Source organism: Acartia tonsa, chromosome 6, assembly GCF_053477335.1.
Source record: "Acartia tonsa isolate MP-2025a chromosome 6, ASM5347733v1, whole genome shotgun sequence".
NCBI lineage: Eukaryota > Metazoa > Arthropoda > Copepoda > Calanoida > Acartiidae > Acartia > Acartia tonsa.
Genome location: NC_137265.1, coordinates 51,094,723 through 51,112,300, shown reverse-complemented (window position 1 = coordinate 51,112,300; position 17,578 = coordinate 51,094,723). Strand labels below are relative to the sequence as shown.

At 32.0% G+C, this 17,578-nt stretch overlaps 1 protein-coding gene across 6 annotated transcripts in view; it reads left to right on the top strand.

The window, feature by feature from the left end:
- The window catches only part of fus (epithelial splicing regulatory protein fusilli), a 103,035-nt gene that overhangs the window by 22,846 nt on the left and 62,611 nt on the right, over positions 1-17,578 (top strand). The window lies entirely within an intron of this gene.

Here is a 17,578-nt window from a genome sequence, read left to right as displayed (position 1 = left end):
CATTTTGAAATTGTAGCTGGAGGGACGTACGTACATGCTGATTCTAAATGTATAAAGGCTGCGCTTTTAGAAATGTTAAAAAGGAATGACTTTGCTTAAATTTGATATAGAATTATACATAGGAGTGTTTTTTCTTATTTCAATTATTTCATAATGTTGCCTTTTATTTTTGAAAGCGAAGCTTTTCTGCATTTAAAAGTCGGTCAATCCTTGTACTTGCTCCAAGCTTTATGGTTGTTGTCATCCTTGTTTTTTTTCGAAGGATTTATTTAGATCTCATTAGTAGCGGAGCCATTTTAAAGAATGTTTGGACTTTCAAATATAATTGCAATTACATTTAATAATAATTTTCCGACTAAAGAATACTAAAATTAAATGTGGAAGAAAGTTTAGGTATCTTAAGGGATAAGACAATGGGTGATAAATTTACGTACATAAACTAAAGTACCCCTTCTGTAGATTTAACCGATATAGTTTTTGGTCCAATTTCCCCTCCCTTCCTGGGTAAAATAGAACTTGAAAATAATAGAATTTGATTTAATGAAATGCAATAATTTTTCCCTAATTAAATTCCCACAGATTGAATTGAATCATGGAAGCAGGGAGGGGACATTGGGCTGTAAATTACACTGGTTCCCAAAGATTTAAAAATCTTATCTGTTGGATCTCAAACTTTGGGTACCTTTTCCGAATATTGATTGGTCGTTCAATTTCAACTTTTCAACCAATAATATTAATCAATAGAAGAAGTAATCAATTTATCCACCATTGTCTTATCCCTTTAGATCCCTGAAATTGAATGCATTTATACTTTAAACAATAAACATATGTTGAAACAAAGTGAATTATATCCATAATTAGCGAAGCAATAACGTGGTTTAAATAAAGGATTGCAACATCCATAAAAGCGAAGCTTAAGAAAGTAAACAATTGGACAAACGAATAGATAATTATTGGAATACAAATCATAAGCCTTTTTTTGACCGTCAAAATACCGATATTTATCACTTTTATACCTAGGTGTTTTAATATAGAATTTCCAGTTTTCTACGAATATAAAAATGTACAATCATAAGATAAAAACCAGTTTTTTTATCCCGTGCGTTTGGCATCTAAGGGCTAAAAAAATCTGCTTTTTATCTTATAATTGTACATTTTATATCCGCGGAATAGTGTTTATAATACGATACGATGCGAGAAATAACAATCATAGCTTTTTAATATGTTTCTAAATGTAACAAAATGTGTGTTTTACAGAAATATTTGCATTTGTCTATTTAGTAATCCTGACGTAAATTTACAATTTAAAAAATTTAAATTTGGAAAAAATGCGTTGCTTCTGTCGACACTGGGTATTAAAACAATTGTTTTTTTTTAACATAAAGAGGAAAATGATTGATATTTCTGTTTTTATTTTGTAAAATTAAACAAATTCATAATTTTTGTTTGTTATTAAACCTTATTTTTTTTTATTTTAGGTAAGTGTCTAAATAAAAAGAGTTTTTGAAAGCCCCACAGGGCTAAGAACCCACGGAAGTAGGGTATCCGCGGGGGTCAAGATAAGGGGGGAAGTTAAACCCCCTCTTTTTTTAAAAAAAATAAATAATTGAGTGGGGGCTTAGTTTTATTGTTTATTTGTTAATTTCTTTAGGCCAATTTAAGTTAGGTTAAATTGGGTACCCAATGTTTATGAACCCGCAGGATTTAGGCATAAGAGGAAAAAAATATATCTTCGCCCCTTATTTAAAAAATTAGGAAGGGGGAATAGTGCTCGAATTCACTTTTAGGGAAAGCACCAAATGCTTTATAGAACACGCTCGAAAAGTCATGAACGAAAACTAGATACCTAATAAAATAATTAAATCAAGATACAAAATAATTCCTTTTTTTGTTATTTATGAATAATAATATTGTACTTGACTTCAAATTATCGTAGCGGTCTCTAAGTTCTAACCATTTATGGTAGGACTTCTTAGAAGGGGACTTGTTAGGGTTAAATGGGTACTCGGTATCTTTAAATTGTATCCTTCACAATTTAAAGATTAATAGTGTCCTTTGGTCGTAAAAAGTAAAAAAATAGCATAAAACGTGCCTGCGATAAATATAAAGATTTTCTAAAAATTTAATACAGAGCTGTTAAGGAAAAATTAAATTAAATGAAGCAATTACTATGTATTATTGTTGTATTCTAAGGACTTTTATAACCGTAATATCTTATTCGTTAGTTCAAAGACTTTGGGTAATTTTCATCCAGAAGGGGAAGTTTGTTTATTATCATTGGGGATAAATGTTAATTTATTGTCAACCCCCTTAAGATATCTAGTTTTCATGGAGTGTCCTATTAATGGGGTTAAATGAGAGATTAGGTCTTTGGTTAGGACCAAGTTAGGTTGTAACGATGGTAATGTTAATTCTTGTACAGAGTGTTTGTGTACCTTATAAAATTAGACAAGAATTAAACCATTTACCAGAGAGAAAGGGGGGACAATAGGCTGTATGGATGTACATAAGTTTAACGGCCACTGCCTTTAGATCTCTAGTTGTAAGCCTTGCTTTTGCAAGCTCCTAGTTTAAAGCATACTTAAAAATGTACGTTAAACATAATGTAAAACCAAAAGCATATACATGAAGTACAACTCCCCAACTTTAATGATTGTGCTTGTTAGGACTTAGAATTCGATATATTATTACTTGGATGTTGCACCAGATTTTCATGTACTCTAATAAAGTGATACTCACAGCTGGCTACCCCCCCCCCCCATCCATCCTCTTTACTCAATTTCATCCTCTTCTACTAGATGAACGAACTGACCAATAAATGAGGTCCATATTAGCAACCTAAATTGACAACAAATTTTCCCCTGTCAATATATCCACGTATAATATATATCCATTTGGTTTAAATTTGCTCCCCTTACCACAGATCAAGGTTGGAAATTGTCACTTAAAAATATCCAGGGATCTAAAGGGATAAGACAATGGACGATAAGTTGTTGTATATCCCCAATGATGATAAACAAAGTTACCCCTTATGTAAATTTTCTCCCCTTGCCACAGATCAAGGTTGGGAATTGTCACTTGAAAATATCCAGGGACCTAAAGGGATAAGACATTGGAGGATAAGTTGATATATATCCCCAATGATGATAAACAAAGTTACCCCTTATGTAAATTTTCTCCCCTTACCACAGATCAAGGTTGGAAATTGTCACTTGAAAATATCCAGGGATCTAAAGGGATAAGACAACGGATGATAAATTGATGTATATCCCCAATGATGATAAACAAAGTTACCCCTTATGTAAATTTGTTCCCCTTAGCACAGATCAAGGTTGGAAATTGTCACTTGAAAATGTCCAGGCATCTAAAGGGATAAGACAATGGAGGATAAATTGTTGTATATCCCCAATGATGATAAACAAAGTAAATTTTCTCCCCTCACCACAGATCAAGGTTGGGAATTGTCACTTGAAAATATTCAGGGACCTTAAGGGATAAGATAATGGAGGATAAGTTGTTGTACATCCCCAATGATGATAAACAAAGTTACCCCTTATGTAAATTTTCTCCCCTTACCACAGATCAAGGTTGGGAATTGTCACTTGAAAATATCCAGGGATCTAAAGGGATAAGACAATGAAGGATAAATTGTTGTATATCCCCAATGACGTTAAACAAAGTTACCCCTTTTGTAAATTTGCTCCCCTTACCACAGATCAAGGTTGGGAATTATTGTCACTTGAAAATATCCAGGCATCTAAAGGGATAAGACAATGAAGGATAAGTTGTTGAATATCCCTCAATGATGTTAAACAAAGTTACCCCTCATGTAAATTTTCTCCACTTACCACAGATCAAGGTTGGAAATTGTCACTTTAAAATATCCAGGGATCTAAAGGGATAAGACAATGAAGGATAAACTGATGTATATCCCCAATGATGATAAACAAAGTAAATTTTCTCCCCTTACCACAGATCAAGGTTGGAAATTGTCACTTGAAAATATCTAGGCATCTTAAGGGGTAAGACAATGGACGATAAGTTGATGTAAATCCCCAATGATAATGAACAAAGTTCCTACTTATGTAGATTTAAGTCAATCAATGGTATTTTATAGTTATAAAACTTTGGGGACCAGTATAATTTACAATCCATTGTCCTCTTTCTAATGATATGATTCTAAACAAGGTTTAAATTTGCAGTTTATTATATCAGAGGATGTACATCAATTAATCGTCCATTGTCTTATCCCTTATAATCCCCTATATCTTCTGCACTGGTCCTTCCTTACAAGAATATTATTATCTATTACATTTTAATAATTTTTTTTCTATTCTATGCGTGGTATGACCATTAAGGTTCTTGTTTAAGTTGTTATTTTTCAATAATAATACATTTTAAAATCGCCACAAAGTAATACAAACAAGGAGGACAACATTCATAAAAGCAAAGCTCTAAAATCAGAAGGAAGGACAAATGAACAAAAACTCTTGAAGTGTCAGAACATAAATTTGTTGCAAAAGTAAATTCAGATTAATAGGATAATTTTATCATACAAAAAGTTGTTGCTAAAAAAGTTAAAAATAGGAATGTTTTAAATGGATGTATAGATTTTCTGGTAGAGGCTATAATCTTTCCCAACTATTATAAGAATCATCACGCATAGTTTGAAATGGATAGGAAAATCGACCATAATTATAGAACAGCTTCGCTTTAAAAAATGATAATATTTTTCCCGTAAAGAAAAACAATTGCACGGAAATTTATGAGGGAAAAAACAAAAATGTGCCAAATTTTTTTTTAATGGAATTGTTTATTAACCAAACAATTATTATGTTCTTCCTAGTTCTTTCATTGATTTATTTTATTAATTTTCCTTTGCTTAGATACTATCAAAAATATTAGATTTTTTTTTTTTTGTATTTTAAATATATTGGTTGAAAAGTTAACCCATTGCTAACCAATTAACCAATCATCTATAATACAAAGTAGAATGATGTCTGTTTGTTTGTAGCGAAGGATCTTGCTAACCGCTGAACCGATCGGGTTCTCCTTTACAGGATAGCTTCTCATAGTTCCCGGGAAGGTTTCTGACTATTTTCTTGGGTGGGGGAGGGGTAGGTGGGACACCCCCAACCCCCCAAAAATAAAAAATACCCACTCCCCCCCAAAAAAAAATGAAAATTCTTTTTAAAACAAAAATTTAAATAGTGGGGTCGACTACCCCCCCCCTTCCAAAAAAAACAAAAAAAATTTCTCCCCCTAAAATTTTTTTTATATTTTTCTTTAAATCTAAAATGCAAAAAAATAGTTTGATCAAACCTCTTGGAGCAAAGCCCCTAGAGGCTAGGGTTGAAGCCTCTAGTAATTTAAGAAAGGAACCCACATTTTTTAAGCCAACTAATTAGATAACTTTTAAATATCCCTTTTCCAATGTGAGTTCTATCTCCTCTTTTGATATAGCTTTTATTTTAAAATCTTTAATACACAGTAGAAAATAGATGAAGTTAAGATCTAGATATTTAGTAATAATTCCACTGTTCATGTCATTATCTTGGGCTATTTTAAGATGATACTTCCCTCTCTAGGAAACATCATACCCTTTTTGCATGGGTTGAAGCCACTAGTGTGCTTTAAAAACATCAACAGACTATAAAATAAAATAGTTGACCTAAGACCAACCAGAGAGACTGCATCTTTTTGAATATTTTCTCTTTCAACCTTTGTGGATGTTCTTTCAATATGATGATTTTCTTGGCTGCAATTTAGGATAGATGTCTGGATTTTTTTTTTGAAAATTTCCTTTATCAATGAGTATTTTTCTATAACTCTTTTAAACTAAATATGGATGTTGTCATCCTTGTTTAAATGCTTTTACAGACTATAAAAGTAAAATAGTTGACCTTACTTTGACTGGAGACTGCATCTTTTGAATATTTTCTCTTTCAACCTTTGCAAGTGTTTTTCCACTGACGCATAGTTCTCAAAACACAATAGTCGTAATCATATTACAGACAGCTTTCCGCGGATATTGAAGTGAGAAATTATAAGTTTTGTTTCGAAATGTTGATATTTGACAACAAATGAAATTGTATGTTTACCAAATCTCTGAATTTTTAAAAACTTATTATGATTTAAATTTTGTGTTTTATAAGTAAATTTACATTATATTCTAGCTTTAAATTTATGCAGTTCTATTACCATTTGGCGTAATAAGATATTATACAAGTATAAATAACAAAAAAAGGTTCTTTTGTGGAATGATTAAATAGCACTTTTCCCCACCCACCCCATAACTCTGTTAGAAAAATAAAAGGGTTTCACTACCAGACAAACGTCACTATAACCAGTTGGCCTAATCTACACACGCACACACACACACGCCCAACACCCTGTGTGCATGGTTGTGTGTGTGTGTGTGTGTGCATGCATGGGTGTGTGTGTGTGTGCACGTTTTTTAAAGATCTCGTATTCTTTGCATTACAAGGTTCGTTCAACCCAAAAATAAGAACTCCAATAAAACTGCTCAAAAAATATTTAGATTTAAAATGAAAAGATCTAAATTTTGTTTTCCATTTTTATTATAAAATAAGAATGTTATTTTTGCATAATCTTCTCCTGCTGACTTAAAATCTTTAATTGTTCATGTCTTGAAGTTCTTTTTTCGAGATTATCTAAAGCTGAGAAAGTGACTTAGTACCAAAAACTTAAAATTTGCTGTTTCATGTGGATTCTCAAAACGCCAACCTAATTTTCAAATACATATTATCGCCATATCGTATTTTCTCCCCCTCTATACATTTAATCTTTGAATAAAATGGTTTCGCAAAAGATTTAAACAAGAGATTAAGCGCGACAACTTTATAATTATATTTTCCGATTTTAACGATGTTATTTTTGACAATTCGGTGACAATATAATCTATACGATAAAATTGCAGGTAGCTAAATAATAACTAGAAGGATTGTAATATTTATCGGCGGTGGTTTCCCTCATATTGCATCTGGGCCCAGGGAGTAAGGGAGGGGACAATGGGCAATTAATTCAATATAAGAGTTATCAAAGAAAGGGCATGAAATCCAGTTTAATCCAATAAATTTGTAGGAAATTATAAAGGGATTGTTAGTTGAATAATAGATTTCCATAGCGTCATGTAAAGTGAAATCACAACTTGTTTTTGATGAAATATATTGAGGTTTTTTTGGTGTGATTTTTATATTAAAAGATTATTGGACCCGGCCAGCTGCTAGCAAGATATGACTGCCCCTTTTTATTCTGTTTATTTCCCTTGCCCCTTTCCCACCTCCCTTCTCCCCGTCTGCTACATTCCAAACTAACACAACGAGTGTTTATTTCCCTTCCCCCCACTTCCCTTTTCCCTTCTCTCCGTCTGCAATATTCAAAACATACATAACGAGTAGCGGCATTCTATGCGCAAGTCCCCAAACTCAGTTAGAAACTGCTAAATTCTTGCACATTCCCTTTAAGCCAGTCCCCAAAGTCTGAGACTTCTAAAAATTGAATATTCGATCCATTGTCCCCTCCCTTACTCCCTGATCTGGGCCACTTAAAAAGTATGCCTTGTCTTGAATCAAGTTTTTTTTACGAAAATAAAAAAATGTTTGGGGTTATGGTTTCTTTGGTCAAGAGAAATCACCAATTGATCATTATTGAAATAAATTGTCGTAAAAATGTTATAACAATCACAAAACAATTTCATTTGTTCACGAATATCTTTTACTACTCTTTAAACAAATGTTTTAGGTTTTATTATATCTTACATTTAAAAGAAAAGCTGTTACAGTTTAGAAAAATGTTCACTATCTTATTTTTGGGTGGAACCGAACATTACAAAAACAAGGATGACAACATTCAGAATTTCATCTAATAAATCAATAACAGCTTGACAGTATTTACAGAGTAGATTTAAATGAGTCAAAAGAATATTTACATATTTTTTGGGCATCTATCTTTGACAGAAGCCGAAATATAGAATTCCCTAAATAGATTTCCTTATCCATTACAAATAATATCAGATGTATGGGGTCAAAGGAATCTTTACAAGAAATTTCAGACATCTATCTTTAATATCAGTCGAGAAAAAAGTAATTTTCCTTAAACCTCTGTGACAGACGTACATTTAGAGTTATAGAGTAGCTTCGCTACAAAACAAAGAATTATCTCTTTAATTTGCTGTAAGCGCCTAAAAAGGATTTGGTAAAAGTTTAGTTTAGTTTCAGTTAGAGAGGGGACAATGGACTGTTTATTACACTAGTCCCCAAAGTTTTATAATAATGTTTTCTTATTAGTTATCTTGACAACTTAGGGGACTTTTAAAGAATTTTGATTGGCTGGTTATTAAGTTGAGTGTCCAAATATTTCAACCACTTATTGCAATCTACAGAAGGTGTAATTTTGTTTATTATTGGGGCTGTAGATCAATTTATTAGCCATTGTCTTATCCCTTTAGATCCCTGGTTTAGTTTAGTTTAATTTAGTTCTTCATGATAAGCAATTTTTGCTATACAATTCAGACTTTATCTTGACGTTTTTTCAAATCAGTAAAAGTCCTTTTTTTAGTAGCGATGCCTGCTCTATTATAGTTATTGTTCGCTTGTTCTTCCTTCTGATTTTATAACGTCGCTTTCATGGATGTCGTTTTTGTTTTAATTCAATACTTTTCTTATTAAAATGACTATAAATATAAGTAAAAATGTGAAGATTTACAGGTTTTTATGGAACACTGAAAACAGACAAAATCTTACGTATGTGACTCTAGCTATAGATATCAGGAAGAAAGGATTGGTTTAGCAGTTTCAGAGATCTTAAGAAACAATGTTAAAAAAATGTGTCAAAAGAAAATATATGGGAAATTTTATGGAAAAAGAAAATTTTGTCTTAGATGATTTCAAATTGTTTTATTTGGCGAGAAAAGGCAAAAAAAATTCGGCGGGAAACGGCAGTTTTCGGCGGTTCCGCCGCCGTTTCTTCACAGTTCTATGTTGTACCTCTTTAAAGCAACTGCCATGCCAAATCTCAGAGCTGTTGTAACTCTTTATTTAGTTCCTTTGAGTTTTAGTTTTGGATTCAAAAAGTGTCACTTCCGCCCCCTCCCTTTTAATAATATTTCACTTAATCTTAATCTTGATTTAATAAATCTATTTATTTTTTAGGTATGTTGTTATTTGAACATTTTTAAGATAAAATCTACTAGGTAGTTTCTTTTTACATGGTCATAACCTAGTTTCTTTTTAGTGGAACCATTTATTTTGCAACTAGTTTACAGGGATCTAAAGGGATAAGATAATGCCAATGGCCGATAAATTGATGTACATCCCCAATGAAGATACTCAAATTTAACCCTTCTGTAGATTATAATTAGTGGTTGAAACAATTAGAAACTCATCCAAATAAACCAACCAATCAAAATTAAATAAAAGTTTTCAAAGTTATTAAGGCAATAAATAAAAAAAACGTTAATATAAAACCTTTTGGACTTCTCTGGGGAAGGTTATGAGGTCCACAAATAAAAATAAGGTTTTGGCCGTTTTTTATTTATTTGGGTACTGTTTCTTCAGTTTAAAGTAATGGTCAAATTTTTTTACCAGTTTTATCATACTTTTTATCTTACTATTAAAGCATTGTTTAAACTTAAACTTTTTGCTTAAACTGCAGCTTCTCTATAACTAGTTTATGTTCTATAATCTCTTACTAAGTCAGAGTAAGTTAAGCATATTGACTCAGTTACAAAAAGCATTTAAAACACAGCATATTTACTTATAAAGATACACATTACTTGACTATTTTTCATTAAAAAATCTGTATTTCTTTATTACATCTTAATTTTGTTTTGTTTAAACTTTATTGCATTTTTTTCGCTACTAGATTCAAAGGTCCTTGTTTCTCTTAACATAAGAAAAAGCGCTTATTTTAATATTTGAAAGTTTTTTGTTGTAAAAGGGGCAAGGGTTAATTTTATGCATGATATCGCTGTAAAATGACCATACCATTTTTATTATAACAAGGATGACAACATCCATAAGTAGCGAAGCTCATGAATATACTCTATGAGTTATAAATTGAGAGTTGTATTTGACTAACAGACCAACGGACTAGTAATTTGTTCATTATATGCTATTGGGGAGGGAGGACAATCCCTATATAATAAGATGTAAATCTCTACCATGGCGTTTATGGATGGACGGACAGACAGACCAAACTGATTCTAGAGTAGCTTATTTTCTTTAAAAACAAAAGAAATTATGTGTAAAATTAAAAGTTTTTCATCGCATCTTATTAAAGAAAGCTTTCTCTATATATTAAAATAAAAAATTTTAAGATTTAAACCAGTTATGTTAGCCCTTTAAAGATTTTATAAAATCTCTTGTCCTTGAAAAGGACAAATAGTTTTTTCTTTAAATGAAAGGCCCCTTCTTAAATATATTTGAACTAAATTGTGAAATTTAGAGAAATTACCACTTTTTTGCCATTGTTTTTGCTAAAATAACAAAATAATAGTTCATTTTTCACTTTCTCCTTCAGTTAGGCGTTTAGTTAATACAAGCGCAGCTGCTTAATAATATTGGTATGTTCGCATGTCTGTCTGTTTTGCTGAACTTATCATATTACTTAATTTTCCATTAACTTCTCCCTCCCTGAGTATTTTTAAAGGTCTAAAAATTTGGCAACCAAGACAGTTACTGATGGATGACAGAAGTTAAAAGGTGAATATGAATGGATGTATAATATACGTGGATATTATGACAGGGGTAAATTGTCGTCGATTCACCATCACTTATTGGTTTGTTCGTTCATGTAGTAGGAGGGAAGGGGTTGGGGTAAAGTGGGTGGATGGAGCTAGGGGATAGTTATTTTGGCCAGCTACAAGTTTCACTTTATTAAAGTGCATGATAATCTGGTGTAACATCCAAGTAATAATAAATCCATTTGAATATGCCATATGCTAAGATTAATAGAGTGGATATGTTTTTACTCTTAATTGTCACGATTCTTGATTCAGTTGCAGGGATCCAAGGGATAAGACAATGGCCTATAAATTGATATACGTCCCCAATAATGATTAATAAAACTACCCTTTCTGTAGATCATAATTTGTGATTGTAAAGTTTAGGCATCCAACTTAATGAACCAACCAATCAAAATTTAATAAAAGTCTCCAAAGTTGTTGAGCCAACAAATAAGAAAACGGTTTTATAAAACTTTGGGGACTAGTGTAATAAACAGCCCAATGTCCCCTCCCTCCCTGTTTTAGTTGCGTTTTATCAAGGATGACAGCATCCATAAAAAAAAACAAATCATGGATTGAGATACAAATTATGGATTGTATTATATAATAAGCAGTTGTTTTGAGATCTTGAATTAAGATTAGATTCATAGAAAAATAACGAAAACGTTCACATCATGTGTTTATATGTGTTTCATGACAACTGACCGACTGACCAAGTAAATTATACCCTGGATGCTTATAAGTACTTTGAATCTTTACACAAAAAATCAGCCTGGTATCTTGATTAACAGCCAAGAAAATTACATGCAACTTGCGTAAATATGAGATTATTTATACACATTTTCTTTGGATGAGAATTTTAAGTCAGATCAAATTTCAATAATGTTATGCTATACTTGTATTTTCCTTCATATGTTATTTGGATCACTGATATAAACCCCCCTGAAAAAATCCAGAGAGAGGGGGAGAGGGGACAATAGGCTGACTATTACACTAGTCCCCAAAGTTTTAAAGTAACGCTTTCTTATTCGTTGGCCTAACAACTTTGGAGTAAATTTTGATTGGTTGGTTATTAAGTTTAGCGTTCAAAAGTTTTAACCACTAACTTTAATCCACAGAAGGGGTGATTTAGTGTATCATCATTGGGATGTACATCTATTTGTCGGCTATTGTCTTATCCCTTTAGGATAAAATAAGTTACATAGAAAAGCCGATTTTAACGATTCTTAAAAAAAGTGCACAAAATTGCATATACTATCTACAGACAATAGGGTAATTTAATCTATAATACAAAGTAGAACGATGTCTGTCCGTCTGTCTGTCCGTCTGTCCGTCTGAAGCTTAAGATCTCGGTAACCACTGAACCGATTGGATTCTACTCTTCAGGGTATATACCTATTGGTCATGCGGTGGTTTTAAGCTATTTTCTTGGGGGGTGGGACACCCCCAACCCCCCCAAAAATGAAAATTTACCCCCCCCCCCCAAAATACTCCTGGTGCTGCTGGTGCAGCTGGTGCTGCTGGTGCAGGTGGTGCAGCTGGTGCTGCTGGTGCTGGTGCAGAAAATTATTTTTTTTCTTGGGGCAAAGCCCCTAGAGGCTAGGGGCGAAGCCGCTAGTTGATTTATATTTCAATAAAATAGTTACTAAATTATGATCTAAAATGAAATTAGCTTGTTACTACTCTAATTTTTTTTCTTTTTCTTGAATAACTATATACCTCAATTGCATGATCCTTGCTTTTATATGATAAACAATCTTTAGGAATGATGATTTTAAACATAAAAACCCTTTTAGATAAATAAAAAGTTTTTGGTCACAACTTGTTTGGACCAACCAATCATGATTCAAAATAAGTACCCAACGTTTTTAATTCAACCAATGAGAGAATTAGTTCATAAAAAAGTATAATTTACAATCCATTGTCCCCTCCCTCCCTTTCAAGCCAGTCCAATTCACTTTGATGGAATATTGCATTCTGTTTCAAATCTTACACTTCGGTTTTATGATAATATTACCTCACTCTTTCTGTCATTGTCATGTTAAAAATAATAAATTAAGGGCTCGGCAGCCGAGACTAAGCCTCAAATTTAAACCATATTGGACGCTTTGAATTTTTTTTGAAAAGAGGGATTGCCATATTTATGTTAGTTTAAGACTTCCAGCTTTTTTCATAATTGATTTACCTGAGGCTTACAGGCGACTGACGGGCGGCTGCCGAGCCCTGATAATAATAATCAAGATCCTATGTTATTCAATTATTATTTTTATTCCTAAGGGATAAATATTTCAATATTTATAGATAGAATCAGAAATGAAGTCTACAGTCATATGCACTAATAATAGAACGATGTTTTACTGTCTGTTAGTAAGCTATTTGTACAAGCCTTTTTCGGGATCTTTTGCTTTAGACAAAAAAGTTACTAGTTTTTATTAAGGATAGGTAGATAAAAGTTATGATTATTATTATGAAGTTAATATTAACCCCTGGCTGTGGTGTTAATGTGGTTTTGCACAAAGGTTCAGAGAGGGAGGGGACAATGAGCTGTTTATTACACTAGTCCCCAAAGTTTTATAATAACGTTTTCTTATTTTTCGGCTTAATAAATTTGGGGACTTTGATTGGATCTCATTGTTTTGTTCTTGAAGTAGAGTGTACAAACATTTAAACCACTAATTTTTACTCTACAGAAGGGGTAATTTTGTGTTTCATCACTGGGGATGTACATCAATTTATCGTCCATTGTCTTATTCCTTTAGATCCCTGACAAAGGTTATACAAAAAAAAACAGGGGCAGCTACATTTTGGGAAATGCCTTTTTTGTCCCTTTGTTACTAATTCCCAGCACTAATGGATATAGAATAGAATACGTGGATATTGTGAGAGTTCATCTCATACTCTGATAAAATGTTTCTCCCAGCTGGCTAATGAAACGATGTCCCCGTTCCCCCTCGAATAAATTTACCATATCCCCTCCCCTAACCATGGAGGAACGTATTGGGGACTACATTAGCAACCTAAATTGAAAATTCCCCTGTCATAATATCCATGTATTCTATAATATCCATTGCAGTAATTGGATATACATATATTTCATACTGAGAATTTAATTGCATTTAAATTTTTGTTTATAAAAAATAGAATACTTAATGATATTTTAAAAGGAAAAAAATTTGAGAGTGTTCTGCTAGTTTTTACCTACCAATCAAGAATTAATAAAAGTTCTCAAAGTTACTAAACCAATTAACGAGAGATAATAGCATACAATTATTGATGAAAAATAACTACCCTTCCAATATTTTTACACTTTCTCACCTCAAAATCGGTCCGGGGAGGAAGGTGAAATTTGGCTCTTTATTACAATAGTTCTCAAAGCTTTATAATGACGCTTCCTTATTCGTTAGCTTAAATTTTTTTGGGATTTTATGTTGTTTTTTATTGGTTGATTTATTAAATTGAGTGTCAAAACGTTCTTACCATTAATTGAAATCTAAAAAAAGGGGTAATTGTATAAATCATAATTGGGGATTTACATTAATTTATCTGCCATTGTCTTATCCTTTTAGATCCCCAGCTTATTATATTTGTCTGACGGAAATTATTATGTGCACTCAGAAAAACAGGAAAAGATTTGTTATATCACCAAATTGGGGCGACAAAGTCATTTATTTTGTGTCATATTATTTCACGTTTTGGCTAACCACTGAACCAATTAGGGAACATATTCAGCTACTCGTTAACGTAATATTAAATCTACATAGGGGGAAGCTTTGTTTATCTTAATTGGGGGTACATAAAAAATTAGCACTGAACCAACTACAGGGGGTAATTTTGTTTATCAAAATTGGGGGTACATGAAAAATTTGCATTGAAACAACTATATTATTCAATTAGGGAACAAATCCAGTCATTTTTTATAGCTTAGGTGGATAATTTTGTTTATCTAAATTTGGGGTACATAAAAAATAAGGTATTAGCCAGGCATCTAAAGGACTCCGTCAGTTGCTACTGATAACCTAAAGACTTTTTTGTGCTTCATTGTTTTTATTTGACAAATCTTCTGTAGATTAAAATTATTGGTTGAAAAGTATTAACACATAATTAGACGAATCAATAAAAACTCAAAAAGGACCTTACATCTGAGTCAATGAGTTAATGGTTGTGTAATCTGCATCAATTTAGTGTGCCTTGAGCGGCGAACAGAAATTTCCATCTAATATGTAAGAAGCTACAATCGAAGTTCTAGTGAAATGTGTAGAAAGAATAATAATAACATAATAAAATATACAATATTCATGCTTCAAAATGAAAACTTTTTTTATGAATTTGAATTAAACTTTATCTATTAGTAAAAGATAAAAAAAAATAAGGTACCCATTACTCTTACTGTAAAAGTTATGTTTAAAGGCTAGAATTTTGATTTAATTTTTTAATTTGAGTCATCTAGCGAGAGAAATATTTACTATATATTATATTATAAGACTTTATTTTCATCCTTATACTAAAGTAACAGGATGTCTGTGTGTTTGTCTGTGTGTTTGTACCGAAGGATCTCGCTAACTACTGAACCGATCGGGTTCTCCTTAACAGGGTAGCTTCTCATAGGTCCCGGGAAGGTTTATAACTATTTTGGGGGAGGGTACCACCACCCTCATAAGAGAAATCGCCCCTAGAAAAAATCCCCCCCCCCCCAAAAAAAAAATTTTGTTTAATTTTTTTTTAAAAACTTAAATAAAAAGTGGCGGGGGGGGGGGGGCAGGCACCCCCCCCCCAAAAAAAATAATTTTTTTTTTACTTTTTCATTTAAAATCTAAAATAATGAATAGAATACTTAATGATATTTTAAAAGGAAAAAAATTTGAGAGTGTTCTGCTAGTTTTTACCTACCAATCAAGAATTAATAAAAGTTCTCAAAGTTACTAAACCAATTAACGAGAGATAATAGCATACAATTATTGATGAAAAATAACTACCCTTCCAATATTTTTACACTTTCTCACCTCAAAATCGGTCCGGGGAGGAAGGTGAAATTTGGCTCTTTATTACAATAGTTCTCAAAGCTTTATAATGACGCTTCCTTATTCGTTAGCTTAAATTTTTTTGGGATTTTATGTTGTTTTTTATTGGTTGATTTATTAAATTGAGTGTCAAAACGTTCTTACCATTAATTGAAATCTAAAAAAAGGGGTAATTGTATAAATCATAATTGGGGATTTACATTAATTTATCTGCCATTGTCTTATCCTTTTAGATCCCCAGCTTATTATATTTGTCTGACGGAAATTATTATGTGCACTCAGAAAAACAGGAAAAGATTTGTTATATCACCAAATTGGGGCGACAAAGTCATTTATTTTGTGTCATATTATTTCACGTTTTGGCTAACCACTGAACCAATTAGGGAACATATTCAGCTACTCGTTAACGTAATATTAAATCTACATAGGGGGAAGCTTTGTTTATCTTAATTGGGGGTACATAAAAAATTAGCACTGAACCAACTACAGGGGGTAATTTTGTTTATCAAAATTGGGGGTACATGAAAAATTTGCATTGAAACAACTATATTATTCAATTAGGGAACAAATCCAGTCATTTTTTATAGCTTAGGTGGATAATTTTGTTTATCTAAATTTGGGGTACATAAAAAATAAGGTATTAGCCAGGCATCTAAAGGACTCCGTCAGTTGCTACTGATAACCTAAAGACTTTTTTGTGCTTCATTGTTTTTATTTGACAAATCTTCTGTAGATTAAAATTATTGGTTGAAAAGTATTAACACATAATTAGACGAATCAATAAAAACTCAAAAAGGACCTTACATCTGAGTCAATGAGTTAATGGTTGTGTAATCTGCATCAATTTAGTGTGCCTTGAGCGGCGAACAGAAATTTCCATCTAATATGTAAGAAGCTACAATCGAAGTTCTAGTGAAATGTGTAGAAAGAATAATAATAACATAATAAAATATACAATATTCATGCTTCAAAATGAAAACTTTTTTTATGAATTTGAATTAAACTTTATCTATTAGTAAAAGATAAAAAAAAATAAGGTACCCATTACTCTTACTGTAAAAGTTATGTTTAAAGGCTAGAATTTTGATTTAATTTTTTAATTTGAGTCATCTAGCGAGAGAAATATTTACTATATATTATATTATAAGACTTTATTTTCATCCTTATACTAAAGTAACAGGATGTCTGTGTGTTTGTCTGTGTGTTTGTACCGAAGGATCTCGCTAACTACTGAACCGATCGGGTTCTCCTTAACAGGGTAGCTTCTCATAGGTCCCGGGAAGGTTTATAACTATTTTGGGGGAGGGTACCACCACCCTCATAAGAGAAATCGCCCCTAGAAAAAATCCCCCCCCCCCCAAAAAAAAAAATTTTGTTTAATTTTTTTTTAAAAACTTAAATAAAATAATTTTTTTTTTACTTTTTCATTTAAAATCTAAAATAATGAAATTGGGTTATAAAATTTGACTCTCCTCAAGTGCCCCTAGAGGCCTCTAGGGGCGTAGCCGCTAGTTATAAATAATTTACGCAACTACTGTTACTATCTTATCCTTATATTAAAGTAACAGGAAGTATATGTGCCTCTCTGCAAATTAAGGTCTCGCTAACCGCTGAACCGACTTGGTTCTCCATTATTTATAGTGAATCTTTTTCTAGTTCCATATATTATGCATTTCTTCATTAATATAGTTAATTCAGCTTACATCAGTTTGATAACAGGGATCTAAGGGGATAGACAGAAAATGGCCGATAAATTGATGTACATCCCCAATTATGATACATAAAATAATCCATTCTGTAAATTTTAATTAGT